Genomic DNA, 8,996 nt, shown 5'->3' with positions numbered 1-8,996 from the left:
CCCTGCTCTTGGTTCTGCACTTGTCATAAATGGGGCAGGGCCTTCTCGGTGGTGGCCTCCCCGCCTGTGGAATTCACTTCCCGGGGAAATTACATCATCGTCATCCCTCCTCTCTTTTAGAAGGAAATTAAAAACATGGATATGGGACCAGGCCTTTGGGTAATCTGGCAGACTGACAAGGACAATGACGACAAGAGCTTTGGAAATGGACTATGATAAGCTGAACGGACTCAGCAATTACAAAACTCGGCAAAAGGATGGCCACCAGGCTGGCTTTTCCCCCCTATTAGATGTTATTGTATTAACTTAATGTTTTAATTATGTATAACTAGCTTGGGGACCCAGCGCTGCCCGGGTTATTTGAGAAAGGAATTGTGTATTAAGGTTGGTCTTTATCAGTTATTTGTATGGCTCGCAGTGGTCTCAGGAAGTGGGTGCCGCAGTGTTCTGGGTGCCGCAGTGTTCTGTGGAAACCGAAGGGTTGAAAAGTACTACACATCCCATCATCCATTGTCTGTCGTCCCCAAACCTCACCAGGAACTAAAGGGGGTCATGGAGGTTATGTGTGCCAAGTTTGGTCTTGATCAGTCATCAGATGAGGGTCGCAGCGGTCTTGGGAAGTGAGTGGTGGTACTTGAAGTCCCATTATCTATGGTCCTCCCTCCTCCAAACTGCAGCAGGAAGTAGATTGGGTCATGGGGGCTCTGTGTGTCAAGTATGGTCTTTATTTGTCTTTGTTGGGGGCCACAGTGGTCTGTGGGAGCCGAACTGGTTGAAAGTACTACAAATCCATCATCCTTTTGTCCGTCCTCCCCCATACCTCACCAGGACGTACAAGGGATCATGGGGGTTATGTGTGCCAAGTTTGGTCCAGGTCCATTGCTCGTGCAAGTCTCTGTGTCCTGTGAAAGTGAGAGCCAATCAGAAAGCTGCCACATACTCCTCCTGCCGCATACATACATACATATATACATACATACATACAAACGTTGACTTTTATTATATATATAGATAAAGATTACTGCTGTTGTGTATTTTACTGTGTTGAATTGTAGGCATCAAATATGTGCCGGCTGGAAGCCGCCCTGAGTCCCCCCCCCCCCCAGGGGGTTGAGAAGGGCAGGGCAAAAATACCCGAAATACATAAATAAATAAATAAATAAATAAATAAATAAGGTCATGTGGCTAGCATGACTACCTGGAGCGCCGTTACCTTCCTGCTGGTAATTTGCCTGTTTTGGAACTTCTAGGTTGGCAGAAGCTGAGGCCAACAGCGGGAGCTCACCCCGCTCCTCGGATTTGAATTTGCCAACCTTTTGGTTAGCAAGTTCAGCAGCTCCGTGGTTTAACCCACCCAGTTTGTCCCTAAGTATACCTGGCTAGAATAAGTCCTGTTGAAATAGGGAGACTTTAACACTGTTCTATTTATTCCTTAGCTTGTCTCTTTCTTGATTTGCTACATTTGGAAGTTATTCCCATAATTGCTAGAAATGTGGGATTTATTATTTAAAAAGAAGGAGGGTAGGTGAGGTGGATAGGGAATTTCCTTTGGATTCTCTGAAAATCCCCATCTGGTGCTTCTAGTCTCTGCACCTGTGGGACTTGTGCACTTGGAGTGGCCAGATGGCCATCTGGCAGAAGGGCTTTGATTGTATTTTCCTGCATGGACAGGAGGGGACTGGATCCTTATAAGTTGCTTACCTGTAACTGTAGTTTCCTGAGTAGTCACCTGTGAATTCATATATGTGGTATTCGCGCTTGCGCAATACAGCTTTTCGGAACCTTCTAGAAGTAAAAGTAACAATTCAAACCCCGGCTAGGCCCGCCCACCCTCTCCCCGAGTATAAGTAGCCCGTGGGCGGGGCTAGCCAGCAGTTCTCTTCCGCCGCAAAGCAGCCAGAAGGCGTGGCATGAACTCGAGGGGAGGATGGGCGGGTATGTATGAATTCACAGGTGACTACTCAGGAAACTACAGTTACAGGTAAGCAACTTATAATTTCCTGTCGTAGTCACTGTGAATCATACATGTGGTAGACTAGCGAGCTATCAGAAAACGGATGGTGGGGTTCATGCTACCGCCGAAAAAAGAACTGCTCGTCCAAGTCGAGCATCCCTTGCCGAATGCACATCCAACTTATAATGTCCAACAAAGGAGAGGGGAGAAGTCCAGATGGCTGCCCTGCAAATCTCATCCAAGGGAATGCCCCTCCAATGAGCCGCCGAGGTGGAGACTGCCCTAGTGGAGTGTCCCCTAACGGGCGGAGGCAAGTCCTTGCCCGCCACCTTATAACAGAGTTGTATTGTGGAAACAATCCAAGAGGATAGTCTCTGAGAGGAGACAGGCAAGCCTAGCACATCAGGACGATATTTGACAAACAGTCTAGGGGATTTTCTGAGCGATGCCGTCCTGTCCACGTAAAAGGCGAGAGCCCGCCGAACATCCAAAAGATGTAGATTTTTCTCCAAGGAAGTTGTTGGGCCCTGGAAAAACGCCGGCAGGATCAACTCTTGGGACATGTGAAATCTAGTGGCGACCTTTGGTAGGAACGCTACGTCGGTGCGTAAAACCACCTTATCTCTGTGGAACCTAAGATAAGGGGAGTCGGCTCTCAGGGCACATAGTTCGCTGGCCCTCCGTGCCGACGTGACAGCCACCAGGAATGCAGTTTTCCATGAAAGGTAAGGAAGGTCAACCGAGACTAATGGCTCAAAGGGGGGTTTCATCAGTGCATTCAGTACCAGTTCCAGATTCCAACCTGGAATCACTGGGGCTGCTGAAGGTCTGGTGTTCAGCACTCCTCTAAGGAAAGTTTTTACCCATGGGTCTGAGAAACAAGAGGGAAGCCCGTGTTTCCTGCGGAACCAAGAAATGGCTGCTAAATAGCACTTCAATGAGGAATGTGACAAGCCCGCCTGTAGGAGGGACACCAGAAAATCCAGGATCAGGGGAATTGACACCGTGGTAGGATCAGTCCCTCGAGATTTGGCATAAGAACTAAACCTGGACCATTTATACAGGTATGAACGTTTAGTAGATGATCTATGTGCCGCTTCAATGATGGTAAGTACAGAAGACGGCAAGTTGTGAAGTGAAACTAATCCGGCGGCAGAATCCGCCAGGCGGTGAGTCTGAGCCTGTGCACCTCCGGGTATAATACTTGACTGTGCTGGGAGGTCAGTAGGTCTGTTCTGGCCGGTAGGCGGACAAACCTCCCTTGGGCCAACTGTTGAAGGGGGGCGAACCACGGTTGCCTGGGCCACCAGGGGGTTATTAGGATACAATGCGCCTTGTCCTCTAGGAGCTTGGCCACGACCCTCAACAGCATCGGGAACGGTGGAAACGCATACGTCCTCCGGCCCGTCCACGTGAGGAGGAACGCGTCCCCAAGACACCCGTCTTCCGGGGAAGCGTGCGCCCTCGCGCAGTATGTGGGGCATTTGGTGTTGAACCGCGTCGCAAACAGGTCTAATTCTGGAGTCCCCCATGCCCGGAAGAGTCTGTGGGTTTCCGTCTCGTTCAGAGACCATTCGTGGTGAGTCAGCGGATTGCGACTGAGGGAATCCGCCAGCAGGTTCAACTCTCCCGGCACGTGAGTTGCAACCAGGTGGATGTTCCTGTCTATGCACCAGTTCCAGATTTTGATGGACAGCGCTAGAAGGGCTCGAGAGTGTGTTCCCCCTTGTTTGTTGAGGTAATACATCACCGTGGTGTTGTCGGTGAGGAGATGTATTACCTGGCCGGTGAGTACCCTCTCGAAAGACTGTAGGGCTCTTTCTACGGCCATGAGCTCTAGAATGTTTATATGAAGAGCTCCTTCGTGGGTTGTCCACATGCCGTGAGCCACTAGCCCTTCGGTGTGCGCGCCCCACCCTGTGAGAGAGGCGTCTGTGGTGACTTCTCTTGTGGCGCGCGGGGCATGAAAGGACATTCCCGAGCATGCCCACGAGGCGTCCATCCAACAGTGGAGTGAAGAGCGGACCCACTGCGGGAGGTAGAGGCGCATGGTGGGGCTGTCCAGTAGCGGGTTGAACCTGGACAGGAACCAGGATTGGAGTGGCCGCATACGCAACCTGGAATACAGGATGACAGATGTCGTTGAGGCCATGTGTCCCAGCAGTACTTGGAGGTGTTTGGCCGAGACGTGAGGAGCTCTGAGTGTCTGGAGCACCAGGTCGCGGAGGTTGGCAAAACGATCTGCCGGAAGGGAGGTCCTCTCGGAGACGGAATCCAGTAGAGCACCGATGAAGCGGACGCGCTGGGATGGCACGAGCACCGACTTCTCCCGATTGACGACCAGGCCCAAGGACTGGAGGAGAGACAAAACCATGGAGATACTTGTTTGCAACTGATGGCGGGACCTCGCGGCTATCAACCAATCGTCAATATAGGGGTAGACCGTGACGCCTCTGGTCCTAAGGTGGGCGGCGACTACGGCCATACACTTAGTGAAGACGCGGGGAGCGGACGAAAGTCCGAAGGGTAATACATTAAAACAATAGGTTTGACCAGAAACCTTGAAAGCCAGGAACCTGCGGTGGTTAGGGGCAATGGAAATATGGAAATACGCGTCCCTAAGGTCAACCGTGGCGAACCAGGCACCCCTAGATAGGAAGGGAGTAATTGAGGCCAGAGTCACCATTCGAAACCTCTTGGGTTTAATGTGTTTATTGAGTAACCGCAAATCTAAGATGGGACGCAGCCCACCACCGCGTTTCTCAATCAAAAAGTAACGTGAGTAAAAACAGAACGAACTCGCCTCAGGGTCTACCAGAGAGATGGCCCCTTTCTGTAACAGCATCTGAATTTCATCTAGCAACTGTGGGGAAGCGGGAGTGACCCTCACATGGCCCACCCTAGGGAGGTCATCGAACTCTATGGAGTATCCCTCAAACACAATCGCCAGAACCCAGGCGTCTGAAGTAATGGTGGCCCACTCTGAACCAAAGGGAGCAAGCCTGTCTAGAAAAAAGGGTGTTGGACCTGACTGTGGTAACTGTTCAGGTACGGCAAGACAGTGGGGGAAGGGGTTCGAAACCTGGGAGTTAACTACGGGAATGGGAGCGTCATCTAAACTTGCGCCGGCGTCAAAGGCGCTTCCTGGAGGATCCAGGAGCTTTAGATTTCCCTTGAAAGGGTTGTGACTTGGGTTTTTGAAAATAGGGAGGGCGTCTAGTACCCTGAAACCTAGAGCCCCCTCCCGTCCTGTTTCTGAAAGGACCAGGGAAGGAGTTCCCAAAGGGCTTCCTATAGGTGGAGGGAGATTGCCATCTACTCTTGGGCTGGGGGTACGGTTGCCAGGTGTAACCGAACTTAGATGCGGACTGTCTGACGTCCTGTTTTTGCTTCATACGGTCGTCAGTATTGGAGTTGAACAGCCCTTCCTCGTGGAAGGGGAGGTCTTCCGCCAAGGCTTTTCCCTCCTCCGAGAGATTAGCTGCACGCAGCCATGCGTGGCGTCTTATAGACGTCGCAGTGGCGAATAGGTTGCCCGCTGCCTCCGCCATGTGTTTCGCGAAGTCCTTTTGGATTTTGGACAACGCTAAGGCCTCGCCTTGCAGCGCCTTCGGGAGGCGCTGATCGTCCTGTGGGAGGGATTCGATGTGGGGCAGCATTCTGTTCCAGAGGAACGTTTGATATGCACTTAAGTATGTCGCGTAGTGCGACATACGCGTGAATAGGCTGGCAGAGAAGTAGGCCTTCTTCCCTAGAGTGTCTAATTTTCTACCTTCCCTATCCGGTGGGGTAGTGACAGAGTTTTTGGGTCGTTTGGTCTTGACGACCTCAGCTACCACGGTGTTTGGTTTCGGGGGGGCTGTAACCCACTTCGCGTTGGACAATTCGATCTTATACATGGAGTCCAAGCGCCTAGGGACTGCGGGCACCGAAGACGGTGGCATGTCCACGATCTTTGCTAATTTTAAGAGGTACGGTAACATTGGGAGGGCCGAAGAGGGGGAAGCATTTTGCTCCTCTGAAGGGAACATCGGGTCCTCTACGTGTTCCGGCGGTTTAGGAGCCGGGATATCCAATGCTCTCACCATGCGCTCTATGAGCGCGGTGAATTTATTGAAATCAGGGGGCAGGGTAGAGGAATCATCCCCTGGCAGCTGTTGTTGGGCATCCAGGGGTTCAGCTTCGGAGCCCGTGTCTCCTAATTCACCATCTTCTTGGTTCGGGTCCCCTAGGGATCTTATTGGGGTGGCCGCTAGGAGTGGGCCTGGCTGGGTGTGGTCCATCCCATCATTCAGATATAGGGTCTGATCGATATTGGGGGGGGCCCCAGACGGTCTGCACAAAGATAAATCAACACTATCAGCAGGCCTACACAGAGAACGGTTGGTACCATCATTGTTTACAACAACCCCTGCAGCCAATCCCTCAGTCGGTCTGCACAAATTATAGTCAGCATGGTCCAAGTTCGTAACAGGCATGACCGAAGAGGTCCGGCTCGGACCAGTAGTTGTACCTGGCGGGTAAGGAATGTTCGCTGGTGTAGCTGCTCCGGTCCCCAAAGGGACGAGTGAAGAGGCTTGTGTCGAAGTGGTCTGCGCCAGACTTTGCTGCGGGACGCCCGGGTGCCGGTCCTGTGGCGCGGGTGGTGCAGATACCGCCTGCAATGGCAGCGGTACCGAGGCTGGGATGAAGACCAGTTGGCCCGATGGCCCCATCTGCCAGAAGCCGGGTGGTTGTCTGGGCCTGGACCTATAGTGCCTCCTGGACCTGGAGTGCGAGGCACGGGAGCGCCGACGGCGTCTGGAGCAGGTTGAGGAGGAAGACGAGGAGGAGGAGGACGAAGAAGAGGAGGAGCACCGGGAGGAGCGTACGGAGCGGGACCCACGCCTTGAGGAGGAGCGGTATCGGTGGCGTCGCGAACCTCCGCTCCTCCGAGATGGAGACCGAGAGCGTCTTGGGCGCCTCAGCGGCCGGCTGGGCGCCTGGGGAGAGCCGGTACCTCCCATGCAATCCTGTAAGGGAGGCGTTTGTGCCGCTGGTGTAGGAGGCGCCTCGCTCGACGCTCCTCCCACAGCCGTGGGAGGAGTCTGGATGGTTGGTCCCATGACGGTGGGCGGGGAGGATTGCTGCACGGCCGGTCTCGGGGAGTCTCTCTCCCTAGGCAAGGCATCCTCGGTAAGTAGAGGGGCATTAAAGATCCCTCCAAAGGCCTGACTGCCCGAAGCGACGGCCTCCGAGGCGATAGCCAGCGTCGCGGGCTCTCTAAGGAGGGTAGGTTCTTCAAGCGACGCTTCGCTCAACCCATCCTGGAGGCTGGCCCCAGGCCTCAGGCGTTCAGGAGGTGATAGGGTTGGCATTACTGGGGTTGAGGAGGAGGCGATGCTCGGGCCTCTCTGCGGCGGCTGCAGGGATCGCAAAGGGGCTTCCTCAGTCGTCGGGAGGCTTGCCGCCAGAGGGCGCCCCCGGTCTCCCTGAGATGTTGGAGGGAGGGAGGGGGGGGCGGAGGCAGCCGATGCCGAGGAAGGAATTCCCGCCCTTTTGGATGTTGCTTTTTTGGCGGTTACCTTCTGGCGGCCATCTTTTTGTCCGCTTTCTTTGGACGATTTGGCCTTCTTTTTAGAGGGACCCGATGGTAAGTCTAAAAATGATGTTGCGGATCCCGCAGAGGGGGTCCTCTGGGTGGGGGCCGCTGGCGGCATAAGCGCCCTTTCATAAAGAGCAGCCTTGAGACGAGTCTCACGGTTTTTTCTCGTCTGTGGGGTGAAGGCCAAACAGATAGAGCATGACTGGGTCAGATGGCCCTCTCCTAGACAAGTTAGGCAGAGGGAGTGCCCATCCATATCTGGATAAGTGTTGGGGCACCTTGAGCATTTTTTAAATGAGGTGGTGGCCATGACGAGCACGTCAAGTGCAGGATAGTCAACAGTCCGGGTCAAACACGAGATTCCAACGGAGTCCGGGGGTTAGGCAGTACCTTAGTCCAATAACAGTCCAGTTCAAAGCCAAAGGATCAAGTTTAAGGTCAAGGAAAACAGGAACGAGCTCGCAATTAGAGAGGTTCTCAAGCTGTCTTTGCTGAATAGCGCGGAAAAGAGAACTGCTGGCTAGCCCCGCCCACGGGCTACTTATACTCGGGGAGAGGGTGGGCGGGCCTAGCCGGGGTTTGAATTGTTACTTTTACTTCTAGAAGGTTCCGAAAAGCTGTATTGCGCAAGCGCGAATACCACATGTATGATTCACAGTGACTACGACAGGAAATTGGGGATTCCTTTCCAACTCTAGGATTCTATGATAGATAGATAGATAGATAGATAGATAGATAGATAGATAGATGGGTGGGTGGCTTTCAATAATGGATGTAATGTTTTTAACTGTTTTACGGTGCATTGTCCCCCATTCTGTATCTTTGCATTCCGTTTTTTTGTGCCTAAGTGGAGTATCTTGCATTTGTCCCTGTTAAACTTCATTTTGTTAGTTTTGGCTAATCATCTCTCTAATCTGTCAATATCGTTTTGAATCCTGCTCCTGTCCTCTGGAGTATTGGCTATCCCTCCCAATTTGGTGTAGTCTGCAAACTTGATGATCCTGCCTTCTAACCCTTCATCTAAGTCATTAATAAAGATGTTGAACAGGACCGGGCCCAGGACGGAACCCTGCTGATGGCACTCCGCTCATCACTTCTTTCCAAGATGAAGACGAAGCATTGGGGAGAATCACCCTCTGGGTTCGTCCATTTAACCAATTACAGCCTCTAAGAACACTATAGTAACACAGAGTGTATTACTGAGCAACCTCTCACAAATACCACAGCCTGTGTACTCTTAATTTGGTGGCAGTGAAAATCTACTAAAGAATCCCTTTAAGCCTTTCAGTTCCAGTGGGTCATAGTTCCTAGCTTCGGACCGTGCTCTGACCTACAAGAAGTACTGCCTGAACATCAAGCAAAAAGTGGGTGCTAGAAACAATATCATACGAAAGCTGACTGGCACAACCTGGGGATCACAACCGGATACAGTGAAGACATCTGCCCTTGCGCTGTGCT

This window comes from Anolis sagrei, chromosome 7, assembly GCF_037176765.1.
Source record: "Anolis sagrei isolate rAnoSag1 chromosome 7, rAnoSag1.mat, whole genome shotgun sequence".
Classification (NCBI taxonomy): Eukaryota; Metazoa; Chordata; class Lepidosauria; order Squamata; family Dactyloidae; genus Anolis; species Anolis sagrei.
The sequence above is the reverse complement of the archived record's forward strand: the minus strand, read 5'-3'. Positions refer to the sequence as shown.